The sequence below is a fragment of the Myripristis murdjan genome, chromosome 4 (genome assembly GCF_902150065.1).
Source record: "Myripristis murdjan chromosome 4, fMyrMur1.1, whole genome shotgun sequence".
NCBI classification, from domain to species: Eukaryota; Metazoa; Chordata; class Actinopteri; order Holocentriformes; family Holocentridae; genus Myripristis; species Myripristis murdjan.
Genome location: NC_043983.1, coordinates 265,942 through 289,624, shown reverse-complemented (window position 1 = coordinate 289,624; position 23,683 = coordinate 265,942). Strand labels below are relative to the sequence as shown.

The 23,683-nt window shown below is 45.3% G+C and overlaps 1 pseudogene; it reads right to left on the bottom strand.

The window, feature by feature from the left end:
- Positions 1 to 3,281: 3,281 nt before the first annotated feature.
- On the bottom strand, positions 3,282 to 17,223 carry LOC115357871 (uncharacterized protein K02A2.6-like; annotated as a pseudogene).
- Between the last annotated feature and the right edge of the window lie 6,460 nt (positions 17,224 to 23,683).

The window sequence follows — 23,683 nt, the reverse complement described above, 5'->3', positions numbered from 1 at the left end:
TTTCTAGCAGGCAAGTGTTTGTAATCCATCAGCATACAGCAGGAATCAGTATGTGCAGCTCCGTATAATGCCGGGATATAACTGGGTTGAGTCTCTCAAACAAAGAAAAGCAGAAACAGCATACTGATACACACACACGCACGCAGGCATGAACGCACACGCACGCACACACAGCTTTCTAATTAACAAGCACTCTGCCTCCAGAGTCTGTGAGTCAAGTCCACCCTAATCTCCTGGCAGTTAGTTCAGAATAATCAGCACACAGCAAAGTCTGTCTTTGGAACACTCTAATTAGCATCATTGGTCTATTTGCATGTCAGAATCTGAGGGGAAAATCAAATACAAGTCACTTTTCTACAAGACCCTATTAAAGACAGGGCTGGAGTTCATTGTTGAAGCTCCGCAAGTTCAGGTAGAGCTAAGCTTGGTTAAAGATTGGGAGGGAGAAGAAATGATCTGAAAAAACAGTTTTGTTGACTGTAAAAGGACTTGATTCAAGCTTGTGATTGTTTACAAATTCACACATCGTTCTCCTTGATGATCAGCTAAATACAAGCACTATCACAAATGAAAGCATTTCCAAGGCCATGTTTTATTTATTGTTATTATTACTATTATTATTATTATTATTATTGTTGTTGTTGTTGTTTTATAGGGGAGCGCAGTGGGTTGTGGGCTAATGCTGCAAAAATCATCTCAAAGCATAACTGGCTCAAAGGATGTTTACACTGATACTCTAATTAAGATATCTATCTCTCTGTTGATCACTTTGCCAGCCGGTTTAGCATTCTCTCTTTTTTGGTAAATTGGGAAGCCTGCAACCAGAAACAAGCAGATGAGTGAGCCAACATCAATAAGAATCACCGATGTCCACATGCCAAGGGGAGAAGTAAATTGCAAGTAATGGAGTGAGAGTGCAGAGATGTTTATCAGAATAAATGAACAGATCACACTGGAGGGATATGACAACATGCCAGAAACTGTCTGCATTCACAATAACGCATGACATGAATTTATGTATTAAAAGTTTAAGTGAAGCTATGCTGATCATTTTGACCAATCATTTTCATTATGCCCAATATGTATGTCGGCCAGTTGCAGCTCTCCTGTCTGTCTTCACTCTGTTTTACTGTTCTCACAGTAAAAGCAAAATATGGGATTGTGCTAATTTTGCTAAAAGCTCCTGGCCACATCCAAAGAGTCTTAATATGGCAATCGCAGACGTCACTCACTTTCAGAAAGGAACACTGTAGGATTTAGTGGCATCTAATGGTTACAAGGCAGAATGCAACAAAACGGCAGTAGCTGTAGCTGATGCACTCCAGAGATTTTTACATCAAAGAAACACTTCAGTAAGGTCAACACAGTATTATTACTACTCAGCAATACCATACAGTCATAGTAACATTTTATGTCCCAAACAATGTACCACTAAATAAAAAAACATACACAACAAGTAAAAACTGAAAGGAATTATGGCTCATTACCTGTCTAAGAGAAAACACAGCCGCATTGTTTTGAAAACCTTTGGCAGTCCGATTTCCACTGAATAAAAGCTGTGTTGATATTTAAGCTGATATTTATTGCTTTCTGCTATTGTCTGTCCCATTTTCTTTTTGCTTCCTCTATTTTTAGTATTTTAGTTTCTTCAACAATGTTGCATGCTTACTTGCTCTTGCCACAGTATAAATATGATCTGCAATGCTCACAACCAGAAGCAAGACAAACTACTCTTTTTCCAGCAATTCGCTACCAACTGGCATGTTAGCCACCCACTTCCATCAGCTATATGCTAGAGAAACACATGCTTGTAACCAAGTGTCCTTTGAGTTTGTGTCCTGTCTAAGCCACTGTAGAAAACTGGTGAAGCAAGGTGGCAGCCGATGTAAAAACGAGACTTACACTTATGTATATTAACTGGGCCGTAGACGGCTCGGCTCAATTATTATATTATTTTAAAAGATGACAACGCCACCTTGGGACTTTCACCCAAAGAATGTAGCCACTGTGCTAACAACTAGTAGTTGAAACCAACTGGTATTTAGGGGTCCCACCATACAGTTAGATCCACAAATAGATTAAGGGCGTTTTCACACCTATTTCATTTGGTCCAGACATTCGGACTTTTCAGTTTGATCCGAACCTAAATCACAGGTGTGAAAGGTGCCGCGGACCACAGTCTGCACCAAAGGACCAAAATTTGGTCCTACCAAAAGAGGTGGTCTCGGTTCGGACTAAACTAACCATGGTTCGTACCTTTTGCACTGTGAAAACAACATTTTGTATGGTTCGGACCTTCATATCAATGAAAGGAAGTTTTTTCTTCTTCTGCTCTCGATTTAATTACGGTACAGGAAGTTATGTCATGCTAACCAGCTAACTCAGCAAAACAAAACTAGTCTAACAACAGTGTTGGCACACAGGTTACCATGGTTATGCGTCTCCGACGGGCATGCTAAATTTAGCTGCTAACGTTAAACGTTGCTGTGACACGCAAGGCGTAATGTTAGTCGTGTCTGTTATTATGCTGAATGAAAAGTGTCGCATGGTAAAATGTATAGCACTATAAAGACAAGTTAATACATCACTACTGACAGCTCACCTTTTAAAAAAAATGTTCCCACACTCACCTTCTCTCCGGAATAGACATTGCCATAACTCGCAGGACTGTATGCCGTTTTCTCCTCCTCTCCTGTCGACAACGTTAAAGTTTTCGCATGATGAGGAGGCTCATCTTGCGAATACCAATTACTCTGATGTATTGCTCATGAAGTTGATGCTGCTGGTAGCAATATACCAGCAAAAGCATTTGTCGTAACTTTAGCTCTATTCCAAGAACCACTCGACCACTTTGTGACCGCAAAATATCTTTACTCTGTACTGCAGATATAACTTTACATACAGAACGGCTAAATAACTCGGCTGTTGGCTGGAGAGCCTGGTCTACCCGCAAAACACGTCTTCTTCTACTACCCATACAAAATACAACCTCTGTTATACAACAGCGACCCCAAGTGGGCGTGTGACTGTTTTGTCTGAAATTTTATCAGTCAAACTTAATAATGCTCACATACATGTTCACATTACAACACTTCTCCCCCTTTAAATTTCAAAGTTTCACAAAATACACATGAACTCAAAACAACCCAAAACATGGGTGTTTTTAGCTAGCGTAACCCAAAAACCTGCAGTACTATCTCAGCAAAATTAAGCAATGTAAACAAACCTGCCAAACAAAACAATAGCAGAGTTAAACATTCAGTGTCACTTTAACTGTTCAATCACACATTCAGTCTGTCTGGAGGTTTGTGAGTGCGCTGCGACCTTCGCACTACCCCTGTTGACCCAGCAAGCACCGCTGGTGTGGGTGCTTTTGGTGGATCTGTTGCAGTGAGACTTGGAAAACTGGGAGAGGCCTGAATGTCAGTGTGAGTGTGTCCATCCTCTCCGGAGGATACAGAAACCTCTGCCCTTATCTCTGTCTCTGGGGAACCCACTTTCACAGCTGTTTGTTCTACCACTGGAAAGTCAGTGGAAATGTCTGTTTCTGGGCCTGCATCCTGCCGCAGGCGCACATGATCCTGATGTCTGCGGAAGATACATCCATCAGTCAGCTTAACAACATAGGAGACTGGCCCACTCCGTTTGAGAATAATCCCAGGAAGCCAGTGCTGGTTGTTGCCACTGAAATTCCTCACGTAGACACAGTCATCTGGTTTCAACTGTCTCTCACGAGCATGTTGATCATGTCTTTCTGTTTTTCCTGCTTTTCCTCCACTATTGTCTTCATGTCCGGATGCAGCAGGTCCAGTCTAGACTTGGGCCGACGCCCCATCAGCATCTCTGCCGGTGTGCGCCCTGTTGCAGTCTGTGGCGTGAGTCGGTATTTAAACAGGAAACGTGAAAGCTGAGTGCTGAGAGAGTCCCCTGTCATTCTCTTCAGACCCTCCTTCACTGTCTGAACAGCCCGCTACGCCAAACCATTTGAGGCTGGGTGGAAAGGAGCTGTACGCACGTGCTGAATTCCGTTCTGTTTCACAAACTCACTGAACAGCTCGCTGGTGAATGTTGTGCCGTTATCTGTGACCAGTGTGTCAGGCAAGCCGTGAACTGCAAACACTTGCCTGAGTTTGTCGATGGTTGTGGGGGATGTGATGTTGCTCATGATGTGGGCCTCAATCCATTTAGAGTGTGCATCCACCATTATAAGAAACATCTGCCCCATAAACGGGCCAGCAAAGTCCAAATGTAGCCTAGACCAGGGGCGGTCTGGCCACTCCCATGGATGCAGAGGGGCAGCTGACACTGTGTGCATGCTTTCACCTTGCTCTCCAGATCCTGATCCAGTCCTGGCCACCAGACATAAGATCTCGCGAGGCTTTTCATCCAGGATGCACCTGGGTGAGTCTTGTGTATTTCCTCCACAATCTGTGAACGGCCTGGGGGAGGCACGATGACCCTCACACACTGGCGCCGGAAACGGGGGGGGACAGGGGGCCATTGGCCCCCCCACTTTTACCCTCCTCCCACATTATTTTTAATCACAATCAGAGTCCCTGTATTGCAACACTTAAGGTAACTCATACGTTAGGTAAAATACAGAGAGGGGCCATAGAGAGAAAGATACAGCTGACAGCGGGCACTCACAAATTATATCTGGTTTGCAATCAAACATTTCTAGTGCACAGCGTAGTATAACGTAGCATGGTGTGTTTTATTTTTCTCTCAAAGGCCCCTTCGCGGCTCCGTAGTACATAAACATAAAACAAGAGAAGAATATTTACATTTTTAATCCAATCAAAGAGGACGTCACACAATTCAAATACATGCAGTGTACTGTACATCAGCCAATAAAACTGTTTCATTGCTGTGTGTTGTTGTGAATTGACTGCTTGCATCTGCAAACATGTCCGCACCGGTGAAAAAGAAAACAAAATACTGCCAAACAAAATTGAACTTCATGAAGAATGTCGGGAATCCCGACAGGCCCTGAACCCCCCACAAGGTCACCAGCGCGCGGTGCTTTTGGCTAGCAGCAAAGAAGGAGATTTCCCATGAAAAGACTTTCTAACTTGATATTCGAGGAAAAAACTTAATATTAACTGGGAAACCGACACCCGACCTCAAGGATTTAATCCAAAGGAAGGGACAAAAATTGTGAGGACTTTTCAAACAGAATGGTACAAAAAGAAAGAGCGGGTTGTGTGGATGTAGTCAAGCTAGCAGGTTGTTGTGCTTTCCGAGTCTCCTTTTCTCGACGGGTCGCGGCAGCATCTGGCTGAGAGAGGCTGACTGCGACCTGCACAGCCTGCCGAGGCTTTGCTGGAGCACCAAACCTCCACAGCCCACATCCGCTCTCTGATCGCCCTGAAGACATGTGGGAAGAGTCGGACAGACACAGACACAGCGCTGGAGGAGCAGCTCAGCCTTTACATCAGTGCACACAACGAAAAGGTAAAAGCTAACAGGGAGAACTCTCTCTGGTTATAAAGTCTTCCTATGTTGTGATCGTATGTGAGTGACTCAGTAGCTTTTTAGGTTTTTTAGACTTAGTTTTGCTTGGAGGTTTAATGTGTGATCCGAACGGGCGGTGTTTATAATGTATTTTAAAACGGGTGCTTCCCATCCTTAAATGTGATTGGCTGAGCCGCATTCCATGCTGTTGTAAAATCAGGGTAACACGCTGGCAGACCGCAGCACAAAATATCCCTGCGCCACTGTAAACGGACATAGCGTTGCCTAGCAACCAACTACTCTGCGCTCAACTAAAGGGGCTTTCACATAGCGGGCGCTCAGCGCCGACCTTGGCGGCGTAGCCATTCATTGTGTATGTGGTCGCTGGGCGCCACGGCGCTCTGCTCTGCGCCGAGGAGGGCTGCGCCCATAGACATAATATACGTAGACGCCTCATGACGTGCTGGAACGTGAGCAGCGTCGCCGCCATATTGGATGGGTCTCTTCACTCTAGGCTAGCACCAGAGTCAACCAGAGTCAATGGAGAGCTAGCAAAAATGCCGGTATTTTGTGCAGCTTATGATTGCAATAACCGGCACAGGATTTAAACCAGATCGCGTGGGATTACCTTTCAGAAGTAAGACTGAACAATAATTTTGGTTATTTTACCATTTATAATATTATACCACCGTTACTTACATGTAACGTTATTACAGCAGGAACTGGTACTCTCTCTCTCTCTTTGACTCTTGCTGTTTATTTTTCTTTTTCTTTTTAAAGGTTTCCCAGTGATACAGGCTTGAGGAGGCAGTGGGAAGTTGCTATAAGACGGGAGGGTTTTGTTGTGACCGAGTCGTCAAAGTTCTGTAGTGAGCACTTCAAGCCTGATGATTTTGACAGGACGGGTCAGATTGTCAGTGAGGTCCTCTGTGTGTGTGTGAGTGAGAGAAAGAGAGAGAAATAAATTCAAATGAACAATCAAACTTGTTTCTTTTTTAAATTATAAAATTAATTCATTTATACATTTATCTATATGCCATACCATATGTTTTTGTTATAATATAAAGTCTTTCAGTATGAAAGTACATATTTTTAATGTGTGACAGCATCCTGTATCATAACTGAAACTCTGCTGTTTGTAACAAACCAAACCGTGGGAAAATCGGGTAAAAATTCGGGGAGTTATGGATTATTAAAGTTGGGGATGCAGTAGGAATAAATGCACTGGGAGCGCATTAGAGACCCATCCAAGATGGCGGCCACGCTGCTACGTCAGCTCCAATAGGCAGCGGCAGCCTGTGAGGCGTCTACGTATATTATGTCTATGGCTGCGCCCAAGTTGGAAAATTTCAACTTGGGCGCTGCGCCCTGTGACGTCACCTCGGCGCACCCAATTGGAGAGAATAGTGGAATCGTGGCTGTCTCTCTGCGTCCAGAGCTGTGGGACAATAGACTGCAGGCATACCGTGATATTGTCAAAAAAAAAAAAAGCCTAGGCATGGAGAGAAATATCCCACAGTTTAGGAGTACCAGGTGTGTTTAAAAATTGTCAGTGATATGATGTTTTTCCTTTCCACAATAGCCGATTTTTTTTTCTTTTTTCTGGAATTAAACACCAATACTGTTGTAAACTGAAGCAAATTATTTTCTAAACGGACAGGAGGTGTATGTATTTAGAAATCTAGATGATTGACATCATGCGATATGCACTACTCTTGAAAAGACAATGCAGTATAGTCATATATTTATTATAAAATCCCATGTGAAGTCACACACACAACAGGTAACTGTTCTTGCTGCTGCTCGTCTCCTCCTCCACCTCGTCCTCCTCAGAAGAACTGCTGCCAGAGCTGATCTTTGACTTGGTGACAGGTACATGGTGTATCCGAAGCTGCTGTGCTGTCCGCCAGAAAAAAGTGTGCCGGAACGGAAAACTACTTCTCAGCGTCTGTATCGGTCGCATAGCAACCATCGCCAAATACGAGCACAACGCGCATGCGTGCGCCCTACTCAGCGCCGTGCTCAGCGCCCACTCTGCGCCAGTCTGCGCGGCACCCAGCGCTGTACCCAGCGCTGTGCGCCGCCCAAACCGCGTCCTATGTGAAAGCCCCATTACTCGTTAGGTTAAATATCAGACTTTGGAGTGAATTTTGATTTGCTGGGTGGCCTGAGCCTGGATGAGTGGTTGGAGGAGGTGCTTGGTGTCTGTTAAAAGACGCTGAATTCAACACCAGCATCAATGTTTTCGCCGGTGTGGTAAAGAAACTCCGCCGAGAAGGACATGACAAATCTTCCCACCACCAAGCCATAGCCGAGGCAGACTGCCAGAAGATGAAGCACTTTCAGGCACAAAGTTCAGACACACCTTGGGGGCTTGTCTCTAAAGTCTGGTTTGACGTGCAGCTTCATATGGGACGCAGGGCGAACGAGGGCAACCACAAATTAAAGGCCGACTCCTTCTGCATTCGCCACGACGAAAATGGCCTAAAACAGGGGTGTCAAACTCGTGCCATGGAGGGCCAAGAGGCTGCAGGTTTTCATTCCAACCAAAAACTCCTCCAGGTGATTTCACTGATCACCCTACCTCCAAACAGAGAGGCGGGACTAATCAGTGAAATCACCTGGAGGAGTTGTTGGTTGGAATGAAAACCTGCAGCCTCTCGGCCCTCCATGGCACGAGTTTGACACCCCTGGCCTAAAATATGTCACTCTGTCTTTGAACGATTGCATAAAAAAATCACGAAGATGCTGCCGAAAAAAAAAAAAAACCATAGACAGCCTGCGCGGATTCATATATGAGCAGCCGGGTAACCCTCTGTGTCCGGTGGCCTCCCTGGAGAAATAGCCTACCTCTCCCTGCTGCCTCCTGATCCACCTGCCTTTTATCTCCACCCAAAGCGGACACAGTGTGACAGCGCCGATGTATGGTAAATTACCATACATCTATTTCGTTTTAACCTGTGTATTTTTTACTATGGGCCAAATGACAAATAAAGGAATCTTGAATCTTAAATCTAAATTAACAGTATACTTTTATTATTATTGTTATTGTTAGATCCGACGTTAGGCATACGTCTGCGCTAAAACACACCTGTCGCGAAACGCACGCCACCGTCCCTGCAAAGAGGAGTCCAAACATAATTGAACACTATTTCAACAATTGCACTATTAATGGAAATATCCAATTCAATATTAACAAGCCCAAATAGCCTGATGTGACATGATGATGGCGCTAGATGAAAAAGCAATCTTACCGTCTGCGCTCTGTTCATTCTGTCCACTCTATCTTGCTTGGTGGAAGAATGAATAGTTCTCAATTGTATTGTTGCATTATTACCAATAAATTCTTGATTTTTCTCTTGTGTGTTTATTTTATGGGTTATATGTAGGGTAACCGTTTTATAAAGGCAATAAGCCCCGAGAAGACGTGAGTTACAGTGATTTTACAACGGCTGAGGGGCGTTTTAAATCACTGTCACCCACGGCTTCTCGGGGCTTATTGCTTAATTGTTGCTCTTATAGACTGCACTGGGGCTGGAAGTCCTGTGCTGTTGAGATTCAGCTGATTTCTTGTTGTGATCTTGTCTTTGGGAGCTCATGTGCGGTAAATCCTGCAGAAATGCAGGTGAATGTATGTCTCAGATAATTAATTGGCAGTAATTATGTGCGCTATAATCCGCCGATGTCAATAACTACATTTTTGACAGCGGCAGCTTGATTGACTTTGCAGTGGTTTTAATATTGAGTTCTACTTCATATATATTTTTGTATGCATGTATTATGCAATTTCATGAGGTGCACGGAATAGAGTCACTGTGAATGAGCTTAACACACAACACGGCACTTTTTGGCCCCCCCACTTCTTAAGTGAATCCGGCGCTCCTGCCCTCACACCCCAAAAGATGCAGCCATCCTGCAGACTCAGTTCTGTTTTGCGTTTAGCATAAGGCCTCAACTCCTTTCCCTCCACCACACTGGGCCAGCCTTGCAAAAGGAAAGTTCTGACTTGAGACAAGACTGGATCCCTCTCTGTCCACTGCTTGATTCGAGAAGCTTTCACTGGTGTCTCTGCTAACCTTTCCAGTAAGAAAACAGTCTCTGGAGGTACATAAGTAGCAGCAGGTGTGTCGGGTAGGGGCAGCCGACTCAGCGCATCAGCGTTGGCATTGTCCTTACCCGCTCTGTGCACTATAGTGTACTGGTAGGCTGACAGAGTGAGCGCCCAACACTGTATCCGGGCTGAGGCTAGCGGCGGGATACATTTGGTCTTACTGAACAGGCTCATCAGTGGTTTATGCTCTGTGTAGATTTTGAATGAGTGGCCATAAAGATACTGATGAAAGCGCTTGACAGCGAACACAATGGCTAGACCTTCCTTGCCTAGCTGGGAATATCCCTTCTCTGCTGCCGTCAGCGTACGTGAAGCAAAACCAACCGGTTTCTCTGATCTGTCCTCCATTCCATGCGAAAGGACTGCCCCGACTCCATAGGGCGAAGCGTCACATGAGAGGGTTATCTCCTAATCCGGGTCATAGTGAACCAGAAGCATTGCTGAGTGGAGGAGCTCTTTCACTTCCTTGAAAGCTGCTTCCTGCTCCTCACACCACTACCATTTAGTGTCATTGTGAAGCAACCTATACAGTGGGGCCAAAACCTTTGAGAGGTCGGGCTGAAACTTGCCATAATAGTTTACCATGCCTAAGAATGATCTGAGTTCAGTGACGCACTTGGGACTTGGGGCTTCCTTAATAGCCCTCACTTTGTCTTCCACTGGGCAGAGTCCCTCTGCTGTGATCCTGTGTCCCAAGTAGGTCACACTGGGTGCTAAGAACACACACTTGTTCACTTTAATCGCAGCCCTGCTTCTGAGAGCCTCCTCAGCACCTCCTCCAAGTTAGCCTGATGCTCCGCCTCCGTGGCCCCTGTGACCAAAATGTCATCCAGGTACACTACTACGTGTGGAATCCCCTGCAGCAGAGTGTCCATTGTTCTTTGGAAAATGGCGGGGCTGGATGCCACTCCAAACACCAGGCGATTGTATTTGAATAATCCCTTGTGTGTATTGATTGTGTACTCTTTTGAATCCTCGTCAACACTGGAACGATGGGTGCCGCCCACCTTGAAAACTGGACAGGCTCGATGATGCCCAGCTTCTGCAACCGTTCCAGTTCTTCCTCAACTTTGCCTTTCATGGCATAGGGCACTGACCTGGGCTTGAAAAATCGAGGTGTGGCATCAGGGTCGACATGGAATTTCACTGTCACACCCTTGAGTGTTCCCAGCTCGTCCCTGAACACATTGCTGTACCGCTGCAGAATGTCCTCTGTTGTGCTTGCATATTTTATGTCATGCCAGTTAAGTCGGATTTTGCGAAGCCTCATGTAGGTGGTGTGTGGCTGCCTGAGCCTGATGAGTTCTTCCCAGCCCAGACTTGCCCTTCCCCTTTGAGCTCCTGCACACCTGCAAGTGTCCCTTTTTGCTACAAGCATGGCAGACAGTGTCTTTAAATTTGCAGTCATTTGCATAATGTGCCCCCCCACACCTAAAACACTCAACCGGCTTTGAATGCTTACCAGTGTCTCTCTGGACTTGGTGCACTGCTGCTGACTGTGGTGCTCCGTTTCCTTTTTGGATATCTTTAGCATTATTAGCAGCCATCTCCATGCCTTGGGAAATTTCCAGGGTTTTCTTGAAAGTCAGTGGTGGGGTTAGAGTTGCCAACCGTCCCTTGAAATACGGAATCATCCCGTATTTGGCAACCAAAACACACGTCTCGTATTGAACCAATAAGGGATTCACTTTGTCCCTTATTTTTGAGAGTCTGCCCCCTCTCCCGCTGTTTGACCAATGAGCGGAGTCAATGAGTGTGCACTCCGTTCATTGGTCAAAGCACTGTCACTCAGTGAGTGTGCACTCCGTTCATTGGTCAAAGCACTGTCACTCAGTGTTGCTAAGCTACACTGTGCCCGCCCCGCCATAGCAACAGCAGCAGGTGACCAGGAGCCAGGAGGCAAAGCAGGGTTGCCAAGTCTGCGTTTTTTTCCGCCAAATTGGGCTACTTTTTAAGTGTTGCCACGGGTAACAAATTTTGTCCGCGGGTTGGGCTTGGGCAGACATGAATAAAGATTCATATTTTGAATGACTAATGTTTATACCCAAATCCGGTCAAACTGACTCCGGGCCAGATCAGCATATAAACTATCCACATATGTCACATGCTCCACAGACAAATAATATGCCAATGCTGTGTGAGGCCACTCAGCACATGACCATTCACATCATCAGCACCACTCGTGCCCAGTGCCTGTCAGCTGAAGTAAAGTATCCCATATTATATTTTAAGTTCTGATATACTGTAAATTAAATAGGTGAAAGGACTATTTCGGGAAATTGCCTTTAATGTTTATGGTGTTATTTTATAGATATTATAGTGCATTTTGCAATTATAGCAACGCTGTTGGACTTTAAAAGCAACATATATGGATTTTTATGGGCATATTTTGAGTTCTGGTATTGGGCTGATTTTTGGGCCCTTTTTATACCAGGTTGGGCAGGTTTTGGGCTGGTTTTGAGTTGCTGTTTGGCTGCTTTTGTCTCACAGACCTGGCAACCCTGAGGCAAAGGCGCAGCAGTCTGCACCGAGCTGAGCGCAGCTAGAGGCTGGTGCCGGCACCCGTGCGCGCTGTGCCCAAATTGAATTTTTTTTAACTTGGGCGCAGTGCCCAGTGACGTCACCTCGGCAAGTCCAATAGGAGAGAATAGTGGAAAAAAATCTGCCGTATTTTGGCAGAACGGCAAAACAACAATGGAGGAAAGCATCATTGTGGCTGTCTCTCTGTGTGCAGAGCTGTGGGACAGCAGACTACAGTCCCACCAAGATCTCATTAAAAAGCCCAATCATGGAGAGAGAGATCCAACAGTTTGGGAAAACCAGATGTGTTTAAAAACTGAGATTTATGATGTTTTTGCTTTCCACTATAGGCGAGATTTTTTTCTACAATTAAATACCAAATACGTGCGCAACGCGCGTGCGTGCTGCTCTGCGCACGTCTGCGGTGTACCCAGCTCAGAGCACTATGTGAAAGCCCCTTAACCCTCGTGTAACCGAGGAGCACAATAATGAGGCTAGTTTATTTAACAACGCCACCTGAGGTTAAACCCCCAAGAAAGACTAACTACAGGAAGATAAGGGTTTCCCACAGATAGTAACACAGAGACATGGATTTTGGCTGGTGGACGGTTTATTAAACACTAGTTAAAAACATGGGTGTCTTGGACAGTTTATTCATCACCATAAAATATAGACAAGCTGTAAAAGACAAATGTTGATGTCAACTTGCCCGGCGCTCAAAAGACGATAGACAATTAAGGCAATTAGGTAGGTAGGTAGGTAGATACTTTATTCATCCCGCAGGAAATTCACATTTTTTTTTCAGCAGTATCCACAGATTACAGATTAAGTAAATAAAAAAAAAAAATAGAAATAAAGAATAAGATCTAAGTATAACAGAATAAGATCTGAGTACAACAGAATAACCTAAGTACAACCCAGTGTGCAAAAAGCAATGTGCAACAAAAAAAATAGAAAAAAACGTGTGCATGGGTGTATAAAATGTGCATAGAGGTAGGTCAATGTGCAAATTTAGAAGAAATATACAGTATACACATGATAAATAGCAGTAAGCAATATAAACACTATAAACAAGGATTATAAAAAGATAGGAATATGAACAATTTCAACAGAAGTATTAACAGTTAAACAGAAGTAATAACAGTTAAACAGCAGTGGAAAATAACCTAACCTGAGGAACACACGCTCCGACTGAGGTTCAGAGTTAGTGTGAAACCATGAGACCAAGACCGTCGACAGAACCTGACGCCTGGTACTGGGAATTCAGGAACTGTCAGACTTGATCCAGCCTCATGGAATCACCCCTTCCCCTCCAGTCTTTACGTGTTACCTACCAGTATTGCAGTATGTGTATAATGAGTTTTTTCCTCCGGGTGGAGTTAAAAAGCCGCATGGCGTGGGGGAGGAATGATTTCCTCAGTCTGTCAGTGGAGCAGGACAGTGACAGCAGCCTGTCACTGAAGCTGCTCCTCTGCCTGGTGATGGTGCTGTGCAGTGGATGCAGTGGATTGTCCATGATTGACAGGAGCCTGCTCAGCGCCCGTTGCTCTGCCACAGATGTCAGGCTCTCAAGTTGTGTGCCCACAACAGAGCCCGCTTTCCTCACCAGTTTGTCCAGTCATGAGGCGTCCCTCTTCTTGATGCTGCCTCCCCAGCACACCACCGCATAGAAGAGGGCGCTCGCCACAACAGACTGGTAGAACATCAGCAGCAGTTTTTTGCAGATGTTGAAGGACACCAGCCTCCTGAGGAAGTACAGTCGGCTCTGTCCTTTCTTGCACAGAGCCTCAGTGTTGGCTGTCCAGTCCAGTCTATCATCCAGCTTCACTCCCGGGTATTTATAGGTCCGCACCATTTCCACACAGGCACCGTTGATGCTTATGGGCTCCGGGTGAGGCCTGGTCCTCCTGAAGTCCACCACCATTTCTTTTGTCTTGGAGGTGTTCAGGTGGAGGTGGTTGGAACCGCACCATGCTACGAAGTCCTGGATGAGTTTCCTGTACTCCTCCTCCTGTCCACCGCTGATACATCCCACGATGGCCGTGTCGTCCGCGAACTTCTGCACGTGGCAGGACTCCGAGTTGTACTGGAAGTCCGACGTGTACAGGGTGAACAGGACCGGAGAGAGTACAGTCCCCTGCGGCGCTCCTGTGCTGCTGATCACAGTGTCTGATCTGCAGTCCCCCAGTCGCACATACTGAGGTCTGCCTGTCAGATAGTCCATGATCCATGCCGTCAGGTGTGAGCCTACTCCCATATCAGTCAGTTTGTGACCAAGCAGCTGGGGCTGGATGGTATTGAAGGCGCTGGAGAAATCCAGAAATGTGATTCTCACAGCACCACTGCCCCTGTCCAGGTGAGAGAGGGACTGGTGTAGCATGTAGACGATGGCGTCCTCCACTCCCACCTTCTCCTGATACGCAAACTGCAGAGGGTCGAGGGCATGGCTCACCTGTGGTCTCAGATGGTGTAGCAGCAGCCGCTCCATGGTCTTCATCACATGTGACGTCAGGGCGACCGGCCTGAAGTCATTCAGCTCTGCAGGACGTGGCTTCTTTGGGACTGGGACGATGCATGATGTTTTCCACCGCAGTGGGACCCTCCCCTGCTCCAGGCTCAGATTGAAGATGTGCTGCAGAGGGTCTCCCAGCTCTGATGCGCAGGCCTTCAGCAGTCGTGGGGATACTCCATCTGGACCTGCAGCTTTGCTGGGGCGAAGCCTCCTCAGCTCTCCACACACCTGGGCTGCTGTGATTGTAGGCAGGGAGGGGGTCTCCTCATCGCATCTGTCCACTTGTAGCGGGGGGAGGGGAGCAGATGGGGGTGTGGGGGGCAGGGTGGTCAGAGGTGAGAGTGAGATGGGGTGGTCAAACCTGTTGAAAAAGTTGTTCAACTCGTTTGCCCTCCCCCCATCCCCCTCAATGGTGGCCCCCTGCCTGGATCTGCAGCCGGTGATGATCTTCATCCCATCCCACACCTCCTTCATGCTGTTGTTCTGCATCTTCTGCTCCAACTTCCTTCTGTATTGCTCCTTTGCCTCCCTGAGCTGGACTCTGAGTTCTTGCTGCACGCGTTTTAGCTCCTGCTTATCACCGTCTTTGAAGGCCTTCTTCTTCTGGTTCAGGAGGCCTTTAATGTGACTCGTGATCCAGGGCTTGTTGTTCGCGTTTAATTAAAACACCTCCAAACTATGAGGGCGCCAGAGATGTGGGGGTGCACCCTTAAGTGCTACCGGGGGGGCCCGGACACCACACACACACACACACACAAGTGCTATCACTTACACACAGCAAAAACACACAGTAGTGAAGATTACAAGTCCACACGTAGCCACGGCACACCACATGCAGTGAAAGGGGGCAGGGCACCTCCAGTGCACCACCCTACTCGTCTGGCAGGACCTCTATAAAATAGGGAAAACAGAGTAAGGAACTGAGATTTGCACGCGCAATAGAAAAAAATACAAAAACATTAACATTAGCAACTGCTGGCATCAACATTTGTCATGTCCAACCCCATACCAGCTGGGCCCAGTACAACTTTAAACACACAATAACATAAATGGCAGTGTAGTAGATTACAGGCAAAACAGCAGCGGCTATGACCCCTCAAACAATGCAGTATCTGGCAACCCAGATCCGGTTCCAGTCACTGCTACCTCAAGCAAAGCAATCTCAGGATGTTCAAGGCAACTCCCAGTGCCTTTCCTGTGGTGGGCTCCAGCACACAACAGCTACCTTTCAAACAGATTATGCTGCCTCTACTGGGCTTGGCCAGCAGGTTGCTTACAGTGCCTTCTGGAAGACTAGTCTCTTCCCTAGCCACACACACAGGACCAAATGCATCAAGAGTGAAAACCTGAGTGCTACCTATATACCAGCTCTTAATGAGACAACAGTCCCCAGGTGTGTGCCTGCAAGTGAGGGAAAAACAGAGGGAGGATCCCCATGAAAGGGGCTGAGCTAGTGGCCTTACCAGGCCCAAAAGCCTACCTACCACACTCGTAAAGCCCACGCCTCGCCCTCGGCTCTGCGGCGGCGGTCGCGGTCTCCAGCGCTCCCGCATGCCCCCCGACCCTCCGGCCATGTGCTGCAGGACCCCGGAAAAAAGACTTGCGGACGCTCGGGTCGTTTTGACTCTTAAGGCTTTACAAGGGTTAAACGAATAATGAATAATTGCAGTGTTACTGTCAGTGCTTATCACTGTTCACATTTTGCGAATGAAGCCTGTTTATTTTATAATATTCCAAAGGAGTGTGATATGGCCTCATTTTAGTAGCTATTAACCTCTGAGCAAACTACCCATTCTGTTCACATTTTGGGAATAAAGCATCATTTTATTGTAACTTGATCATTTCATCATTAATCATTGCATGACAGTTGTTTATTCAGTGAGGTTTTGCCTTGGATGGAAATGTAGCTGTCTGTATGTTTCAGTAATTTTATGTTTCAGTAATTTTTAGACTAGTCATGTAGCCTGTGACAAAATTATTGTTTAAACGTCCAAAATAGGACAGACATTTGTAGCTCTAGGCCGTTGGGCACAGTGGCATTGTATCGTCATTATTAATGCCGCACACTAATCTGTCACAGAGCATATCATCCAACACTGTCCCAAAGTCAGAATGCTCTGACAGCTGCCGTAACTCAGCTACAAAGTTGGCTACAGACTGACCTTGCTTCCTGAAATGACTGTGAAACTTGAATCTTTGGACTATCACAGAGTTTTGGATTGTGGTGGTTCCCCAGGAGTGTGACGAGCTCATCATATGGAATATCTCCGGGCTTCCGTGGTGTGGCCAAGTTCCTTATCAGTTTATAAGTCTTTGCTCCACACACACTCAGGAGAATAGAGCGCCTTTTAACCTCCTCTGTAATTCCATTAGCAGAGAAAAAGTGCCCCAACCTTTCCTCGTACTCCGTCCAGTCCTCATTTCCCTCCACAAATTCACCGATAGTCCCATATGTAGCCATCTGAACTTGAGGCCGCCGCTCCTCCGCAGCCCCCGGCACCTCTTGTCTCTCCTCCTCGTGCTGCTGCTCTGCAGCCGCCGACACACTGCCAACCCCGCTCTGCTCCACTGCCGCGAGCTGTATCTCCCCTCCTCGTTGTCGTTTGTCCTCGGCGCTGTCACTCATGTACAGCCGCCTAACGCTAACTTGCACTTAGCCTAGCTCAGCTAGCAAAACAACAAAACTGGAGATGATACTTTGAGACAAAAAAAAAAAAAAAAAAAATCCAGTTCACCTCGTCCCCAAAAATATGTGGTAACTTCAGCTGTATTCCAAGAACCACTGGACCACTTCGTGACCTCAAAATATCTGTACTCTGTACTGCAGATATAACTTTACATACAGAACGGCTAAATAACTCGGCTGTTGGCCGGAGAGCCTGGTCTACCCACCGAGGGCGGCAAAACACGTCTTCTTCTACTACCCATACAAAATACAACCTCTGTTATACAACAGCGACCCCGAGTGGGCTCGTGACTATTTTGTCTGAAATTTTATCAGTCAAACCTAATAATGCTTACCTACATGTTCACATTACAACAGTATTAGAAGGGGAAAAAGATGGCTTGCTCGATTCATTTTCTGTAAACAGGAAGTAACACTGATGTCAGATGCTGACATGAGAAACCCACCACAACCAATAAAAAACAGGCTTAAACTCCTAGCCAGTTTAAGGCACACACAACTGCATGCAAACCACAAGTGAAACACTAAAGGGAAAAAGGCCACTTGCCAAACACACTCCCTCAAGGCCAGTGGTTCCCAAACTTTTTGTGCCCAAAGCACACCAAAGGACAAGTAAAAATCTCAAGGCACACCTATTGTGCCAAATAGCCTTTATAACACCTGTTATCACTCATATCATGTAAAATATGTGTAAATGTGCATAATTATTTACTAATGCCAAATAAAATGTGACAAAGACAACTATGTTAGTCATGAAATATTTATTAACAAAGCTTCCTCAAATTAGGCTTTTTTTAATCCTTGGTGGCACTGAGGAGAGGGCCACTCGCAAGTCCTGTTCAACAGAGAGTCGTGACCTCCTGTCGTTCTTCATGTAAACCAGAGTAGAGAACACCAACTCACACAGGTAGGTAGTGGGGAAAAGAAGAAGTTGCTCAATCGCGTGGTGGGAGATGTTTGGGTACTCTGATGCAGAAGCCAACCAAAAGTGATCCAGTGGGAGCTCACTAAATTTGAGTTTCAGTGTGTGGTCCACACGGAGCTCTGCGCACTCCTCTCTCTCTTTCATAGTGAGCTTTTCTGTTGGGGATTCCTGGTTGAATGGGTCTCGGATCCAGTCATAGTCCTCGATGTCAGCCACATGTGGAAAATAAAGCTCAAACCTCTCTTTTAAGGTCTGAAGGTGTTCGGCATACACAGCGTGCTCCCTAGCTGCCTGTGGTGCAGCTGAACATGTCCATGGAGCCCTGTTCCAAAGCCTCGCGCCACAGGATAAGTTTGCCCATAAACCCCCAAATCTTGTCTGTGGATGTTAAAATGTTTTAATTCCTGCCCTGAAGCTTGGTGTTTAACTCGTTGAGATGCCCAAATATGTCTTCAAGGTAAGCCAGCCTGGCGCACCACCTCTCATCCGCGAGCTTGTCCTTATGTGGGATAGTGTGTTCACGTGAAAATTCCAAAAGCTCTTCCTGAAGCTCATAAAGACGGGATAGGACTTTCCCCCGTGACAGCCAACTGTGTGGAGGATCAGGCTTTGGTGGTCGGCTCCCATCTCAGCGCACAGCTGGGAGAAGAGGCAAGATTTCAGGGGCCTTGATTTGATGTAATTCACCATCTGCTGATCCAGCACCTCAGTCAGTTCCGGGGGCATGGTTTTGGCAACTAATGCCTCTCGATGCAAAATGCAGTGGTTTGTCACAATATATGGGTTTTGTGATTTCACCTTAGCAATAATTTAATTTAATTTTAATTTAATTTATTTAGAGTGTGGAATCACCATGCAACATGGTCCCAACACACTTCACAGTTAAAAAGAACAACACACAGCAATCAGTTAACAATAACTATTACAGTGGAGCAACCACCTTAAAGCATCGGTGTTAAATACATGTTAAAAGGTGATAGGCCATACAAGTTATAATGGATGTACTTTACAGTTAAAAAGTACAACATATAGCAATCAGTTTACAATAATAACAATGAAAGTGAATCAGCAACATTGAAAACCACATTAAAAACATCAATGATAAATAAGTGTTAAAAAGTGATATGTCCAGCTAAGTTTTAGGGGAGGCTGTAATATAGTGAGTAAAGGTGGGTTTTCAGTCTTGATTTAAAGATTTCCACTGAACGCGCTTCTTTGACATGTAACGGGAGGCCATTCCAGAGATATGGGGCACAAAGCTCTAAAGCCAGCCGATTTTTTGTTAAAAGAAGGAGTGACCAGGAGACCAGCATTAAGAGAACGAAGAGGGCGTGCTGGTGTATATGGTGTAATTAGTTCTGATAGGTAAGGTGGTGCAAGACCATGCAAGGCCTTATAAGTTAAAAGAAGAACCTTAAAATCAGCTCTGGCTTGGACCGGTAGCCAGTGAAGAGAGGCCAGGATAGGTGTGATATAGTCAAATTTTCTAGATTTTGTCAGGATTCCAGCCGGAGAATTCTGGACAAGCTGCAGGCTTCTAGTGGAACAAGTGGGAAGACCAGAAAACAATACATTACAATAATCGAGTCTAAATCCTTTCTCTCTCCCCGTCATGCATGCCGCACCATCTGTTCAAAGACTGACGCACATATTCCAGGTCAGATTGTTCTCTTTTAAATAGTCATTAGTTACCCTGAATATTTCATCTCCCATAGAATGGCTTTCCATTTCTTTGCAGAAGAAAAAAGTCTCTTTGATAGAGTCACCATCAACATATCTGACATTTGCCAGAAGTTGGGCAGCCCCACTGTCAGTAGATTTGTCTATTTGGAGGGAAAATCTGCCGCTTGCCTACAGTTTCTCAGTCAAATGTTGCTCAATGTCTTCTGACATGTTGTCGATTCTTCTTTTGACTGTATTATCAGACGACGGCACTTTGGATAGCTCATTTGCGGCATCTGGACCCAGCTTGACACCTGCAATTTTTTTGCAAGCGGGGAGGATGAGTGTCTCTTGTGTGAGGTTTCTTTTGCTTTGCAATAAGCTCCACTGGCATTTAACTAGCCTCCATTGCCTTTTCAGACACTTTCACACAATCCAACAAATGGTCTTGCTGCCTCTGGTTCAGATCCTGTGCTCTTTTGAAGTAGGCCAAGTCTCACCCAACATGGGAGGGATGGGGGCCTGGAGTCTATCCCAGCGCTCATAGGGCGAAGGCAGTGAAACACCCTGGACAGGTCGCCACTCCATCGCATGGCAGACAGACAAACACTGACATTCACACACACACAGTCACACCTAGGGGCAATTTAGCTTCTCCAATTCACCTAACCTGCATGTCTTTGGACGATGGGAGGAAACCGGAGTCCCCGGAGGAAACCCACGCAGACACGGGGAGAACATGCAAACTCCACACTGAAACCACTGCACCACCATGCCGCCTATAGGCATATATGACAAATATATTTTAGGTAGAGACACTATCCACTGTGCCATTAGGACTTGTGTAGCCCAGGTCAGAAATGAGGCTCTATAAAGCACACAGCATGAGTGACAGTGGTGCTTGGGAAAGAGTCGCCTAAAAGTAGTGGTCAAACAAATGCTTTTATCTCAATGACAGTAAGTCCAAGCCGAAAATATAAGATATCATGAGAAAGGTGAGGCTTTGGGCTTTCAAACTGTGTCAAATTGTTTTCAAACTCCCAAACATCCCTGAGATTCGGCGAGTTAAAAAAGTGTGTGTTTCTGCTTCTCTCCCCAGCTGGTGGGTTCCAGATATAATGGGAGTCTATGGGGCAGAGAGCTGGCACTCCTGCCTCGTTAAGTGTCACCGTTTAAAAAGTTGAAGCTACTTTGCTTTTGTATTTACATTTTTCAAAGCAAAACTAGTTTTCCTACTACTTTATCCTGAATTTATGCATGTGGAGTGAAAATTGTCTCTCTTTCTCTATCCATCTCAGATTTGCGTATGGGTAGTCCTCCTTCCACGCAAAAACTAAAAATAAAAAGCCATTTAACAGGCAGATGGCATTTAACCAAAGGGGACATTCTTGTGCACTCAAGCCTCATTTTAATGCAGCTGTCAGTCGCTGAAGACGTGTCTCACATCTTTTATATACTTGACCTGATCACGTTCAGGCACAGATTATTTCATTTTTCCAGCGGGTCTGAGAGGGTCGAGCTCCGCTTTGGTGGATAAATCAACCAGTAACATTTCTGTGGTGCTCTTGTTGTAACTGAAGCGCGAACATTCACGTACTGGCCTACAATAGTATTTATATAATAACTGTATCGCATCTATAGTGAATATAAAGAATGTGTTTAATCGCAGAGACCTCCCAAAATTTATTGCATCATGAGTCTGAATTTATGGAATGAAACTTGAATGAAAGTCTGAATATACTGGATGAAAGTCTATATGGAATGAAAGTCTCAATATGCTGGTGGGCCAAATGCAAACTGGAGTGCAGGTCGGCTATAAAGCAGCTGGTTAATGAATAAAAACAGAAACTGTCTACCTGGAGGGTGGGAACGACAGGGGAGCCAGGAGGAGCTCAACTTCCCTTAGCCTAATAACACATGAACTCCCCTAAAAACATGATGCAATCAATTTTGGGAGGTCTCTAAAATATGTATTAACAATATGCAGGGTTTCTTCTTCCATATAAAATTCGGAGGCGCCAATCTTCTTACATTTTGTGCCCCGGCGCGATTAAACGCATTCTTTCTATTCACCATAGATGCGATACAGTTATTATAGAAATACTATTACAGTTTTTTTCGATTGCTAAAACACAAAAAGCAAAAATTAGGCACAATTTTCACAACCTTTACTTCTGTCCCCAATGGCTTGACTCAATTTGTTACTACTTTAGATTTCATTATCATATTACAGTTTTTCTCAATTGCTAAAACACTAAACCCTATTGTCTGAACCAAATGCTCCATTGCCTGAACCCACTGATTGAATCAGTCACTCTTTTGGCAAAATGATAAGCACGTTTCACCTGTTTAGACACAACTTACCAACACATTTTCATTGTGATGCACCTGTGCTGCATAATGCTGAGCACTGGTGGCAAAAGTCAAACACAAGTAAAGCACAGGTGTCACTAGTTGAACACAACAACTCAAAATTGATCACACTTCTGGCTAATGATGTGAGGGAACATATATAAGCCAGTTCAGAGAGCACTGCTTTGTGAGGCCCTACAATGGATAGAAATCTGAGAGGAGGAGTTCGTGTGAGAGGACGTCGAGGAGGTCGAGGTGGTAAGTGATGAGAAAGAACAGTAATATCTGATGAAATCAGAGCTACTGTGATTGACCATGTTCTTGTCCATGGTATGAGCATGAGGGAGGCCGGACAAAGGGTACAACCAAACATCAGTAGATTCACTGTGTCCACCATAATACGAAGATTTACAGAAGAGAACAGGTAATTACCTTTTCTGACATTATAGTATGTAAATGTTGGCAGCAATTACTGTATGACTATACTATATACTGTACCACAGTGTACTGTAAGTAAATATATGTATATTTTTGTACTTTATTTTTACGCAGGCTTACTGTATACAAGTGCTAAATGCACAACATTTCTGTTTGTTTTTGTACTGCAAGTGTTACGTGTAAATACAGAGGATTTCTGTTTTCTGTACTTTTTTTTTACTATGTCCAAGTGCTAAATGCACAGGTTTTTTGTTTTGCAACATGCATTTAGCCTACAGTGAACAATAAACATTTATTTCTACAGCTTCATGTCCTGAGCATTGTGCTTTCTATTTTTCTATGTAGTGTTTAGTGACTGCTCAGTAGTGTTTTTAATTTTGATTGACTCGGGGCACAATTTGACAACATAGTTATGTTTTGAGCACAGATTGAACTGTTTTGAGGTGAAAGTTTGGTTTTGCAAGAGGAGCCTGAGGTTTTGTGAATGTAGCTTGAAAATTGGGTTTTGTGTTCACAGTTTAAAGAAAAAGAGAGCAACTTTCGAGAAATGTAAAAGGAGGCTTGACCCTCTGTTTTGTTTGATGAGCAATAGAGAACAGAGACAACAGTCAGAGAAGGAGAGGGGTACGAATGAGAGGAGGAGGAGGACGAGGAGGAATAGGAAGAGGAGGAGGAGGAAGAGGTGGAAGAGGAGGAAGAGGAGGAGGAGGGGGAAGAGGAAGAGGAGGAGGAGGACAACAAGGAGAAGCAAGAGAAAGAAGAAGGAGAATCCGAATCTCCAATGAGATTCGTGCTACTGTATTGGACCATGTGCTCAACCATGGGTTGAGCATGAGGGAGGCTGGCCAGAGGGTCCAGCCAAACCTCAGCCGCTTCACAGTGTCGACCATCATTAGGACGTTCAGGATGGAGAACAGGTACGAAATCTATTTTCCGTGTGTATTGTAATACTGCATTCAATAGACTACAGCACTGTTTCCTAAACAGTGTTTTGGGACGCATTTGTGGGTCGCAGTCACATTG